This window comes from Tamandua tetradactyla, chromosome 3 (genome assembly GCF_023851605.1).
Source record: "Tamandua tetradactyla isolate mTamTet1 chromosome 3, mTamTet1.pri, whole genome shotgun sequence".
NCBI lineage: Eukaryota > Metazoa > Chordata > Mammalia > Pilosa > Myrmecophagidae > Tamandua > Tamandua tetradactyla.
In genome coordinates, this window is record NC_135329.1 from 24,790,252 (window position 1) to 24,804,216 (window position 13,965).

Below are 13,965 nucleotides of genomic sequence, written 5' to 3' on the forward strand. Positions count from 1 at the left end.
CACAACCAGAAGTCAAAGCACAAAGGAATCCTTGGTATAATTATAGCCCACAGGGATCAGCCTCCAAGGGCACAGAGCTGGGTGGAGAAGGACAGAAAGTAGATATAGATGGGCAAACAGAAGATGTAAATGCTATATGAAATATTTTTTTTCCTAGAGTATCTTTAGCCTAATTTTCATTGGAATGTTAAATTTAAAGAAGAAATGTCCTTTTGAAATTTTTAATTGCCACTATCTTGTTTCTAGTTAGTGGAAAAATTATACATAAAAATATGTCATTGAGAAAAGGTCCTGATTTATACAATTCTTTGCTACATCATAAGTGGCCATTTGCTATATGTCTTGAATATAGTGGACACTCAATGAGTAATTGATTGTATTTGTTTTAATGTCACTGCCCTCCATTCTGCATTTGTTTGCACTTCTGTTGCCTGGTAACATTCAAAGGCTTCATTCTATTAAAACAGAGGTGAAAGAGAAACAAAACAAAACAAAAAATACTCAGGATTTATTCCCAAGTAATATGAAGTAAAAAAAATAAAAATAAAAACAAAATGTGGAGTGATTTTATACATTTAAAGAATGATTAATTTTCAGAGGGAAGTAGTCCCTCTACTAACTGTCTTTGACTAAGATATGGTCCATCAGAATGATATGGGGCCAGGGCAAGCCAAAAGGAAGCTCCCCTTTCAGAATTGACTGGTGCCACACCTGCACAAACATCCTTTAAGAAAGGGCAATGTGTAGTTACATTTGGCAGCCAGCCCCCCATTGCTCTCTCATCAGGGCTTTCTCTTCCTCTTCTCCATATATCCAGAATGTATCTTGGCTAGAATATTCATGTAATGAATATATCTGTGGCTTTCCTGGGAGTGTGATGTTAAAGGCTGGGAGTGGTATTGGCTTCCTGGAGTTGATCAAAGAGTTCCTAGCTTGCTCTGAGACTGACAACTCTTGGGTCTGTCTGAAGGTTTGCTCAGCTGCCTTACATTCTCAGTAGGATGCATCACCTGCAATTATTTTGTCTTCTTTCCATCCGGAAATGGTCAGAATTTGCCATTTGTCACATGGGTATAAAAAGCAGTATGGGAATACACTGGTGGTTATGGCCTGGGGAGAGGGTGACATGTAAAACTCAATTTTATCTTGGATTAAGGCAGATCCTTGAGAAAATGCCGTTGTTTTCTGAGAAAATCTGAATCATTTGTGCTTGCTTCTCAGCCTCTATTTTCTCCTGTCTAATTTCTGTTTCCCTTTATAAGGCCACTTGACAACATCTCCTGCCATCAGGCATGAAATAGGATTGGCGTATGTTTGGTCACTATCCTTTGATGCCTGGACAGCCGCCCCAGTTGATAGGTCAGGTGATAGGACAAAGATTCCATTGCTAAGTGGGTTTTGAAAGGCAAGGCAACTCCTACAGAAGCTTTTCACTCCTACAAGATTTAATTACATGTCACCAGGTGCACAGTGGTGCTGGAACCAGATTAAACTGCATGCTGATTGGAAAATTGGACATTGCAGAAATGCGCTTCTCAGTGTGCTAATTTATTTCCATATAAATAAAATTTGATATTGCTATGCACTGAATTAAAATAAGACAGGTTTCACATGAAGCTTTATACCTTCTGTTTATAGTCTTTTCCCAAATGTTCATTTTCTTTACAAATATTTAAGTGCCAGCCATTGTTTTAGATTCTGAGATTACAGGGAACGATAGGAAAAGTACCTGAATCCATAGGACTTAACATTCTTGTGAGGCAAAGAGTCTATAATGGAGAATCTGTAGCAATAAGGTCTATGAGGAAAAATGAAGCTGGATGAAAGGAAGAGGGGTTGCATTTTAGCTAGGATAGGAAGAGTCTTTCTGAGGAGGAAATTTTTTTAACAGAGAACTGCATGATATTAGGGAGCAAGCCAGGAGACCTAAGGAAAGAACATTCCACAAGCTAAGCTCCACTATCTATGTATGGCTATCCAGCTAAAGTAAATAACAAGTGCTTAGGTAGACCTTATAATTGTAATATGTTTTCAAGTCCTCAATTTAGATCTGGATTTTTTTCTCCAACCTCTAGATCTTTTTTTTTTTTTTTGTAGGAAACAATCCTCCTAGATGCAGATTGTCTTACGTTATTGATGCCAGAGCTGTGAAGTTTAGGCCTAGCCAGAGGGACAGCTACTGCTATTGTTGCTTATATGTAACTAGAAGTGGCTGAAATCTGTTATGCTTTGCTGACTATATGCTTATTTGAATAGCTAGTGACCTAGGACCATTCCACACAGGTATACTCCTAGGATTTATTGGAGCACACACTACAAGTGTACTCTTAGGATTTATTGGTCAGGAGTGATCGGAAGCAGAACCAGGGACTGAATAGATTCTGCAGCTAAGTAATAGGGGAAAATTAAAAACTGGCCTGAGCTGGAGTAGGTTGAATGGCTACTATGGTTAAGGTCCATGGGTCAAGCTGGGCTCATGGCTTTCTTGGAAGCAGAAATTGCTTTACAGAATGGAACTGGGCCTGCGAGCTCTTCAGTGGGTCTTGTACTTTTCAGGGTAGGGATCTCTGCTGGCTGTGTGTGATGCATTTGACAAGACAGGTGAGAACATGCAGGCACATTAGAGGTGCTTGCAGAGCAGTTTGGCTGAACAGAAGTTTTGAAAAGGAGAATTAGAGAAAGTATTAGGAATGCATCATGGAGGGCCTTAAACACAGTGCTTTCAGTGAGTCTTTATAGATGAGTAAGCCTTAGTCACCTTGTCTCTAAAATGGGGATAATAATATGCATCTCATTGGGGAAGAATGAGATGACATAATTCATATAAAATGCTTAGCATTACGTTGGATACAAATTAAGCACTTAAAAACACAGTAACTGCTACTATGATAATGATAGTGGTATTTAAGAATAATTAATGTGTCCAAAAGCATGTGATTAGTTGGAGGAGGGGAAATAGTGGAATAGGGAGCCCAGTTACAAAGGTGTTTTAACAGTCTGTGTATAAGGACAGTAACAGTGCAGCTGGGAAAGAAGGAACCCATGAGAAATATGAAGGAAGGTTTAAGAGGACTTGGGGACTGCCTGGAAAGTTTTCATAAAGGAGATGGAGGACTTAAATACAGCTAGGGTTTGAGTCTGGCTGGTGAGGAGAGTGATGGACCATTCAAAGGATGTAAGTAGTGCTGACTGGGGTTGTGAAGTGCCAAGACCCAGTGGAGGGGGACGCTATGAGAAAGCCCATGGCTAGAACAGAAGTCATGCTGGAGGAAGGAGGATTAGGGACAGCCAGGTGAAAGTTGAAGGGTGAAAACTGATTAACCTGGAGAGAAAAGGTCTGAGAGTCAGAAAGAGAGCAGTGCCAAGGAAGAGCTGCCTTATCAGTGTGTCATTGAAATAGAGGGTCCAGGAATTAAACAAGATTCCTTCTTGCCTTCCTTTGTGTCTTCCCCGTCTTCTCCTTGTCCTCTCCCTTGTCTTTCTCCTCCCTTCCTCCCTCCTCCTTTCCTCCCTTATTTCCTTCCTTTCTTCTTTCCTCAGTTAAAGAGTTCACATTATGTGCTCGGTTCTATGCCTGGCACTAGGGATATAAAGTTAAATGAATGAGGCCTTTGTCCTCAAAAGGTTCACTGTCCAAAGTTAGTTATAAAAAGGGCTAGGTACACATATGAGGGGGTAGGTTCCATGAATGACGTCTTGTTATATTGGATTGGGAGAGAAAGAATGATCCAACAAAGTAGAGATGCTTTTTCCTTCTTTTCTGGAGGCCATGACCGGAAATATTAGATGGGAGACCTAGGTGATAAATATATATATTTAATCTATAGCTGTATGAGTGTATTTTGTCCCAATCCTGCTCATTAAGATGAGAAGTATGTGGCCTTTGAGAGTGGAAAGATGATTTTGATTTTGAATTCAGGAATATCGGCTTAACTATTAAAATACAAATGTAAAATGCTACCTCTCATAATTACAATACATTACAGAATTCTGTACTCTATTTTTTTCTTTTGAGTTAAATAGTCCCAACTTGTTTATTCTTCTCTGATGATGACCATTAGGCAGTCATTTTCCAAGTGTGGTCACTGGACCTACAGTGGGGCCTAGAAATCTTGTTTTAACAAGTTGTCCAAGTTACTCTGAAGGAGACTGAAGTTTGAGAACTGCTGCCTTAGGTTCCTAGCATGTAGACTTGCATTTAGTGGATAATCAATAAAGATTTGTTGAATCACGTTAGTAATACTGATTCCTTTTTCCACATCTTCCTAAGAGGTGATAACAAACTCTCAGGGTGAAATAAAATTATCTCAGAGGGCTGAAGAAGTACATATTATGTTTCCTCTTCCTAACTTTGCCTGATTTTCCTTTTTTTGCTTAATTGAAACAGTTTTAATATTGACCTTGCTGTTCTGCCTGAGGCCCAGGTTAGAGTTTGGGGATTTCTGCACCCACTGCTTATTATGCTGTAGTGAATGACCACAATGATAGAGAATCATGGATAGCAATCTTTGAATACCTTCTTCAATCTCTGTATTTTATATGGAATCAGAGAAAGAAGCACCCTTGGTTGATGGTCTGCAGCTGTATGTACCACAGAAAAACATGCACTAAAGGCTAATACATTCTTGTGAGTATGAAATTCAGAGATGCACACAACGAAGTTAAAAGAGAGAAAAGCCAGAGAAACTGAGAGACAAGGACACACACAGCCGCTCAGAGAGGAAGCCACTGAAGCCAGAAGCTAGAAGCAATGAAACCTGGAGAGAAGGAAAAGACCAACAGGCATCACCGTGTCTGGTCATGTGACAGAGATGTCATGGATTGCCAGTAGCCAGTCATGGGGGAGAAATTATCGTTCTATTGATGCTTAGACTTGGACATTTTTATGGCCTCAGAACTGTAAAATGTAAGTTAAATCCCCATTGTAAAAGTCAACCCATTTCTGGTACACTGCATTTCATCAGCTTTAGCAAACTAAAATGCTTGGTTTAGTCTCACCTCCTGTCTACAGTAGTGTTCAATCTGTTGATTAATGCCCTTTTTCTTGAAACTTCTTCTTTTAGCTTCTACCCTGACCCGTCTTTCAGTCCTTTGCAAACTTCTTTTCCTGTTCCTCAGTCCTTGATATAGGTTGCTGTCTCTTGTTCACTCTCACTCTTGCTCTATTCTCTCTGCCTTGAAGATGCCAACCGCTTCAACTAGTATTTCTAAAGAAATTCCTTCCAGACTTCATGTATCAAGCACAGACCTTCATCAGAGTATAAATCTCTATCTCTATGTATCTTCTGAAATCTCCACAGGGACTTCCCACTTAGATTAGAATTAACTTGCCAAACTCTTCCATTTCCTCCCTTCATCTTGCTCCTTCATCGGGGCACCGCTGTCCTCCTAATCACACTGGAAACATTAGAATAATCTTTGAATGCACAGGCTCTTCCTCAGTGGTTCTCTCTCAGATGTGCCCACCTGTGATGCTCGCACCCTCCTTTGTGACCCCTCACTACCTCTCGTGTAGGGTATTGCAAGAGCTTCCCACATACACTTCTCTCTGTATGAGAGATGAGGAGACAAGAAACTGCCCTTAGCTTTTTCTTTCTCATTTTAAAATCCCCAAATTATTATTAAATATATGGGAAAATATCTTGCACTGCATTTGTGTAATAAGGCACACTGCGGCAGCTTGTTCAGTGTGGGATTGAGACCATAAACAAATGGAAGTCATTTTGCCTTCTGGGGGATTATTTTTAATGTACAAGGTTTTTCAGTTCCTGCTCATTTCCTTTGTTTTTTTTTTTGCTTCAAAATCTCTTCACAGCTAAATTCATTGATGGTTTTCACAAAACAGAAGTCCCAGAAAATAATGCATAATTGATTCATAGGAGATTCTCTCCGATCTTCAGTCAAAATGTAGGTGCACTCTACAGAGTGCCATTACTTGGCTTTGCACACTACAAAAAGACATAGCAAATAGATTTCTGGAAGCATAGCGAACAGCTGACAATGCCAGGATTTACTGATGTTAAAGAGTGACCTTTCAGAACGAGCAAGGGAAGAAAAAGAAAGGAATCAATATTCTATTAAGTTTTTACATTCATTTATTCAATTAATCCTGACATCACACTTACTAACAGATGAAGTAACTGAGACTCAGATATGTTTAATAACTCACTATAAGTTTACAATTCTGCAAGAACTAGAGATTCTAACTTTGGTCTCTTAGACCCCCAAAACCAATTCTTTTTCTATTACATCAGCATTTCCCAAAATGGTTCCATGGAACATGAGTTCTTTGAAATGAAAAAGGGTGTTGGGTGAAAAAGGTCAAGTGAAAGCAGCTCCAACTCTATCTTTGCAGTCACCTCCTGTCCCCATTTCTAGCCCCGACAACCACTGATGTTTTCTCTGTTCCACTAGTTTAGCCTTCTCCAAAATGTCATATAAATGGAATCATGCAGTGTTGTAGCCTTTTGGCTTTGTCTCCTTCTTTCACATACAGAAAGCACTGGAGATTCATCCATGTTGTGTTTATCAATAGTTTATTCCTTTATATTGCTGAATAGTATTCAGTTGCATGGTTGTACCACAGTATGTTTATCCATTCACTGACTGAAGGACATCAGGGTTGTTTCCACATTTTGGTGATTATGATTAAAGTTTCTATAAACATTAGCAAACAGTTTTCGGGGTCAATATAAATTTTCATTTCTTTTGCAGTGGAGAAGAGCCTGGAAATAAATGCAAATCCCTTTATAGTTTTCACTCTTAGGGCCTTATATTCTCTTGTTATCCCACATTAAGCCTTTCCAAATTCATTGATAACTTAGCTGAATTATTTTTTAAGCATAAGTGGGTGCATCTCCCACCAAGTAAGTAGGGATTTGCATCCTGTCTCTTTTTGTAAATGTCTGGCAGGCACATGTCTGTCTTTCCTTAGACTGTCAATCAATTGCCCTGAAATCTCAGCCCTCTGAGGGGTTCAAGAAAAGTTGAGTTTGCCATTTGTTTGGCTTTTGTTGTTTTATAAAATCTCATATTTCCAGATATCTCCCATTGTCTCTGTTTCTCTAGCAAACTCTAATACAAGCACCTGTGTTGTAGATTTTCAGGACTCTCTATATAGGATCATGTCATTTGCAAATAGTGAACGTTTTACTTCTTCCTTTCCAATTTGAAAGCTTTCTATTTCCTTTTATTGCTTAACTGTTCTGGCTGGAACTTCTAGTACAATATTGAATAACAGTAATTATATTAGGCATCCTTTCTTCTTCAGATCTTAGAGGGAAAGCTTTCAGTATTTCACATTGATTATAATATTAGGTGTGGGTTTTTCATATATGCCCTTTATCTTATTGAGGAAATTTCTTTCTGTTCGTATTTTTCTACATGTTTTTATAAAAATTGGATGCTGGATTTTGTCAGGTTCCTTTTCTTCATCGATTGAGATGATCATGTGGTTTGTTTCCTTCATTTTGTTAATGTGGTATATTACATTATTTGATTTTCTTATGTTGAACCACTCTTGCATATTTTGGATAATACCCACATGATCATCATGAATTATTCTTTTAATATGTTGTTGGGCTTGATTTGATAATAATTTGTTGAGGATTTTTGCATCTAGGTTCTTAAGAGAAATTGGCCTATAATTTTCTTTTCTTATCTGACCTTGTTATTTGAGTGACGTCAGCCTGATAAAATGAACTAGGTAGTGTTAATGAGTTAAGTTCATTTGGGAGAAAGATTTTGAGGAGGATTCATATTAATTCTTCTTGACATATTTGGCATATTCACCTATAAAGCCATCCAGGCCCGGGCTTTTCATTGTTGGGAGATTTTTGATGACTGATTCAATCTCTTTACATGTAGCTAGTAATTTGAGATCTGTTTCTCTTAGAGTTGGTGTAGGTTGCCCATGTGTTTCTAGGAACTGTTCCATTTCATCTAGACTGTTAGTCTAGTGTGCTAAGCTGCTGAAAGCGGATATCATAAAATGGGTTGGCTTTTTTTTTTATTAATTAAAAAAATTAACTAACACAACATTTAGAAATCATTCCATTCTACATATGCAATCAGTAATTCTTAATATCATCACATAGATGTATGATCATCATTTCTTAGTACATTTGCATCGATTTAGGAAAAGAACTAGCAAAACAACAGAAAAAGATATAGAATGTTAATATAGAGAAAAAATAAAAATAATAATAATAGTAAAAAAAAGAAAAGGAAAAAGAAAAAAAAAGACACAAACAAACAAACAGACAAACAAACAAAAAAAACCTATAGCTCAGATGCAGCTTCATTCAGTGTTTTAACATGATTACTTTACAATTAGGTATTATTGTGCTGTCCATTTTTGAGTTTTTGTATCTAGTCCTGTTGCACAGTCTGTATCCCTTCAGCTCCAATTACCCATTATCTTACCCTGTTTCTAACTCCTGCTGGTCTCTGTTACCAATGACATATTCCAAGTTTATTCTCTAATGTCGGTTCACATCAGTGGGACCATACAGTATTTGTCCTTTAGTTTTTGGCTAGACTCACTCAGCATAATGTTCTCTAGGTCCATCCATGTTATTACATGCTTCATAAGTTTATTCTGTCTTGAAGCTGCATAATATTCCATCATATGTATATACCACAGTTTGTTTAGCCACTCGTCTGTTGATGGACATTTTGGCTGTTTCCATCTCTTTGCAATTGTAAATAATGCTGCTATAAACATTGGTGTGCAAATGTCCGTTTGTGTCTTTGCCCTTAAGTCCTTTGAATGGGTTGGCTTTTAACAATGGGAATTTATTAGCTTACAAGCCTACAGTTTTGAGGCCATGAAAATGTCCATGTCAAGGCATCATCAGGGTGATCTTTTCTTCTTGAAGTCCAGCTGCTGGTGATCCTGAACTCTATCACATGGCAAGACACAAGGTGGCATCTCTTGGTCTCCCTACTCTTCTGGGTTTTGGTGCTTTTAGCATCTTGCTTCTCTCTTTCTGTATTCATCCCGTTTATAAAGGACTCCAATAAGGGCGGGCCACGGTGGCTTAGCAGGTAAGAGTGGTTGCCTGCCATGCCCGAGGACCCTGGTTTGATTCCCGGTGCCTGCCCATGTAATAATAAAAAAAAAAAAAAAAAAAAAAAAAAAGGACTCCAGTAAAAGGATTAAGACACACCCTGGGCCATGCCTTAACTAAAGTAGCCTAATCAAAATGTCTTACTTACAATAAGTTTACACCCACAAGAATGGATTAACTTTAAGAATATGATTTTCGGGGGGTACATGCAGTTCCAAAACACCACAGTGGTCTACTTTGTTGGCATAGACTTCTTCATATTACCTTCATTATTTCTGTAGGATCAGTAGTAATATCCTCTTTCTCATTTCTGAATTTAATTTTTTGTATCTTCTCTCTTTTTTCTTTGACAGTCTACATACGGAATTGTCAATTGTATTGATCGTTTCAAAGAATTGACTTCTGGTTTTGTTAATGCTGTTTGTTGCTTTTCTTCTTCTCTATTTCATTTATTTCTGCCCTAATTGTTGTTTCTTCTGCTTGCTTTAGATTTAGTTTGCTGTTCTTTTTCAAGTCCTCACATGTGCCATTAGGTCTTTCTTCTTTTTTAGTGTGACTGTTTAAGACTATATATTTCCCTCTCAGCACTGCCTTTGCTGTATCCCATAAGTTTTGATATGTTGTGTTCTCATTTTTATTCATCTCAGACATTTACTTATTTCTTTTGTAATTTCTTCTTTCACCTACAGATTGTTTAAGAGTATGTTATTTAACTTCCATGTATTTCTGGATTTTCCAGTTCTCTCCCTATTATTAATTTCCAGTCTCATTCCATTGTGGTCAGAAAAGATGCTGTATATAATTCCAATCTTTTAAATGTTTCAAGACTTTTTTTTAGTGCCCCAACATGTGGTATATTCTGCTGCTTTGTAGTGCAATTTTATGTATAGGTCTGTTAGGTCTAGTTCATTTATCATACTATTCAAGTTTTCAGTTTTCTTATTGGTATTCTGTCTAGGTGTTCTATCTATGGATAAGAGTGGCGTATTGAAGTCTACAGCTCTTTCAGTACAGGTGTCTTTCTCCTTTCAGTTTTGCCGGAGTTTTCCTCATGTACTTTGGGGCACCTTAGTTAGGTACATAAATATTTATGATTGTCATTTCTTCTTGGTATATTGAACCCTTTTAATTTATATATTTACTATATAGTGTCCTTCTCTGACTCTTATAGCAGTTGTTTACTTATATTCTATTTTGCCTGATATTAGTATAGCTAGTCGAGCTCTTTTAGGTTACTAGTTGCATGGAATGTCTTTTCCATCCTTTCACTTTCAACCTCTTTGTGTCTTTGGATGTAAGGTGAGTCTTACATGTTGTTTATATATGTAAACAACATATAGTTGGATGATGCTTTTTAACTTTTTTTTTTTTACATGGGCAGGCACTGGGAATCGAACCTGGGTCCTCGGGCTTGGCAGGCAAGCATTCTTACCTGCTGAGCCACCATGGCCCGCCCAAGGATGATGCTTTTTAAACCATTCTGCTAATCTGTGTCTTTTGATTGGGGAGCTTAATCCAATAACATACAGTGTTATTAGTACTGTAAAGGCAGTACTTCAGCCATTTTATCCTTTGGTTTTTATGTATCATTTTTTCCCCTTTCTCTTTTTCTTTATTGCAACCTCCTTGATCTTTTGTGATTTATCTGAGTTTCTTTTTCTCATTTCAGTTTCTGTATATTTTAAAAATACTTTCTTTGTGGTTACACAGGGGTTTTGTGACACACAACCTACATCTATGACACCGTATGACCTCCTTATTTGAAAAGATATCAACTTACTATCAATAGAGAATTCATATTCTTTGCTCCTATATTCCTTTGTTTCCCCTCTTTATTTTGCTTTTGTCCCATATTACCTCTTTATATTTTGTATGTCCATTATCAAGAAATATGCCTTTTTCTTGTTCAGTTTTTTCCTGAATCATGCAAGAATTAAAGAGTAGGGATATATATTGAGGATACAGTACTACTGGATTTTGCATTTACCCTTTTAGTTATCTGTACTAATGATCTTTTCTTCACATTACTCCAGGCCATTCTCTTCTGTCTTTTCCTTTCAAACAGCAGAACTCCCTTCAGTAATTCGTGAAGGGCAGATCATTTGTTGACTAACTCTCTCAATTTCTTTATTTCTTTTTTGGCTGTGGGTACTTTATTGATGGCACATGATAAGGTAGGTCTTGGATGGAAACTGTGGAGGATGGGTGATTCTCAGTACTGGGGGTTCGAGTGGGGCCAGGACTTCCCAGCAGCCAACAGCCTTTCTTCCTCTCATGCTGTCACTAGGGCTGGTTGTTCAGGGGCTCTTACTCCTTGGATGCCATGTAGACTATAAGGTCCACCACCCTGTTGCTATAGCCAAATTTGTTGTCATATCAAGAGATGAGCTTAAAAGAAGTGGTCATTGAGGGCAATGCCAACCCTAGCATCAAAAGTGAAAGAGTGTGTGTCATTGTTGAAGTCACAGAAAACAACCCGATGCTCAGTATAGCCCAGAATGCCCTTTAGGGGGACTTCTGAGATCTGCTTCACCACCTTCTTGATGTCATCGTACTTGGCTTCTTTCTTCAGCCACCAGGTCAGATCCATGATGTACACATTTTTTGTGGGGGTGGGGGTGGGATGGAGGGTTGGGGGGAATACGGAAAGCCATGCCAGTGAGCTTCCAATTCAGCTCTGGGATGAGCTTGCCCACCGCCTTGGCAGCACCAGTAGATGCAGGGATAATATTCTGGGCAGTCCCATGGCTATCACGCTATCACATCACATTTTCCCAGAGGGGCCATTCACAGTCTTCTGAGTGGCAGTGATGGCATGGATGGTCGTTATGAGTCCCTTCACAATGCCAAAGTTGTCATGGATGACCTTGGCCAAGGAGGGTAGGCAGTTGGTGGTGCAGGAAGCATTGCTGATGATCTTGAAGGAGTTGTCAAACTTCTCATGGCTCACACCTATCACAAACATAGGGACATCAGCCTAAGGGGCAGAGAAGATGACTCTTTTGGTGCCACCCTTCAAGTGAGCACCAGCCTTTTCCATGGTTGTGAAGACACCAGTGGAGTCCACAACATATTTAGCACCAACATCACCGTTTTGATGTTGGTGGGATCTCACTCCTGGAAGACAGTAATGGATTCCCATTGATGACAAGCTTCCCATCCTCAACCTTGACAATGCCTTTGAAATTGCCATGGGTGGAATCATATGGGAACATGATGACCGTGTAATTGAAGTCAATGAAGGGATCAGTGATGGCAACAGCCTGGACTTGGCCAAAATTTACAGCAGCCCTCATGACTGGGCATCCAATATGGTCAAACCCATTAATTCCAACCTTCACCATCATGCCTCAGAAATGTGACTGGCACTGCATGAAAAGATGATGCTGTCTATTGAGTGAGGAGGAGCAGACAGCCTCAATTTCCTTTTATCTGTGAATATTTAAACTCTCCATTATTTTTGAAGGACTCTTTTGTCACATAAGGATTTCTGAAAAAATACTGAAAGTTTTTCTCTTTTAGTACTTTAAATATATCATATGACTGCCTTCTCACCTCCATGGTTTCTGATGAGAAATCAGCACTTAATCTTCATAGAGGATTCCTTGTATATGATGAATCACATTTCTCTTGCTGCTTTCAGAATTCTTTCTTTTTCTTTGGCATTTGACATTCTGATTGGTATATGTCTCATAGTAGGTCTACTAGGAATTATTCTGTTTGGAGTAGGTTGTGCTTCTTGGACATGTGTATTTATGTTTTTCATAAGAGTTGGGATATATTTGGCCATTATATTCTGAAATATTCTTTTTGTCCCTGTTCCCTTCTTTTCTCCTTCTGGGACACCCATTATGTGTCTGTTTGCATGGTTCATGCTATTACTCAAATCCTTGAGATACTGCTCAATTTTTTCTATTCTTTTCTCTATCCATTCTTCTGATTGTATGATTTGAATTGTGCTTCTTCTAGTTCACTGATTCTTTTGCCTTTTCAAATCTGCTGTTCTATGTCTCTAGGTTATTTTTAATCTCCATTATTGTGACTTTCATCCCAATAATTTCTGTTATTTCTTTTTCAACTTTCAAGTTCTTCTTTATACTCACATATTGTCTTCTTAATATCCTTTAGCTCTATATCTATGTTTTCCTTTGTCTCCTTGAATTGATTTTGGAGATTTGTTTGAATTTTTTTTGTGATTAATTATTCTAAATTCTTTGTCTCTTCTGAAATTTTAATTTGTTCCCTTGACTGATCCATATCATTTTCTTTCTTAGTATGGCTTTGATTTTCTGCTGATCCCTGGGCATTTGTTTATTTTGATATGTTAATTCTGATGGTCAGTTTCTCCCTCTTGTCTAAGGTTTTATTGTTGATTGCTTTGTGTTAGGCTCTTTTTGATGCTTGGTCCAATTTATTCTGAAACTTTAGAGTAAGCTGTGTTTAACTATTCGGATTTTCTCAGCTCTTCTTCATCTTATCCTTACTCTGAATATGTTTTATAATTTTAAAGATTGTACTTCATGTGCTATTGTTTCACCTACAGGAGATACCTTCCTTTCCTCTGTTTCTTCTCTGGGAATCATGATCTGTTCTGCTTGTTTTTGTGCAAAATGTTTTCCCCAGCACCTACAATTTGTTCAAATTCTTTCTCTCATTCAGTGCCCCCTTCTCTGTACACTTTTCAGTTCTGAGACCTGCCCACTCCCCACCCCCCCCCCCCCCCCCCGTAGTTTTTCTGTTGTGCTTTTCTTCCTCCAGTTTCTTCCCTATTAGGATATCCCACCCTGGGGAACCAGATGGGGTATTTCAATCCAGAAATGTGGGTCAATCCAGAAAGGTCTGTTTTTCATTTAGGTGGTTCAATATGGCCACCCTTGCCAGAGGCCACTGCCTC

At 38.4% G+C, this 13,965-nt stretch overlaps 1 pseudogene; it reads right to left on the bottom strand.

The window, feature by feature from the left end:
- Window positions 1-11,378: 11,378 nt before the first annotated feature.
- LOC143675994 (glyceraldehyde-3-phosphate dehydrogenase pseudogene) lies at window positions 11,379-12,415 on the bottom strand (annotated as a pseudogene).
- Window positions 12,416-13,965: the final 1,550 nt, after the last annotated feature.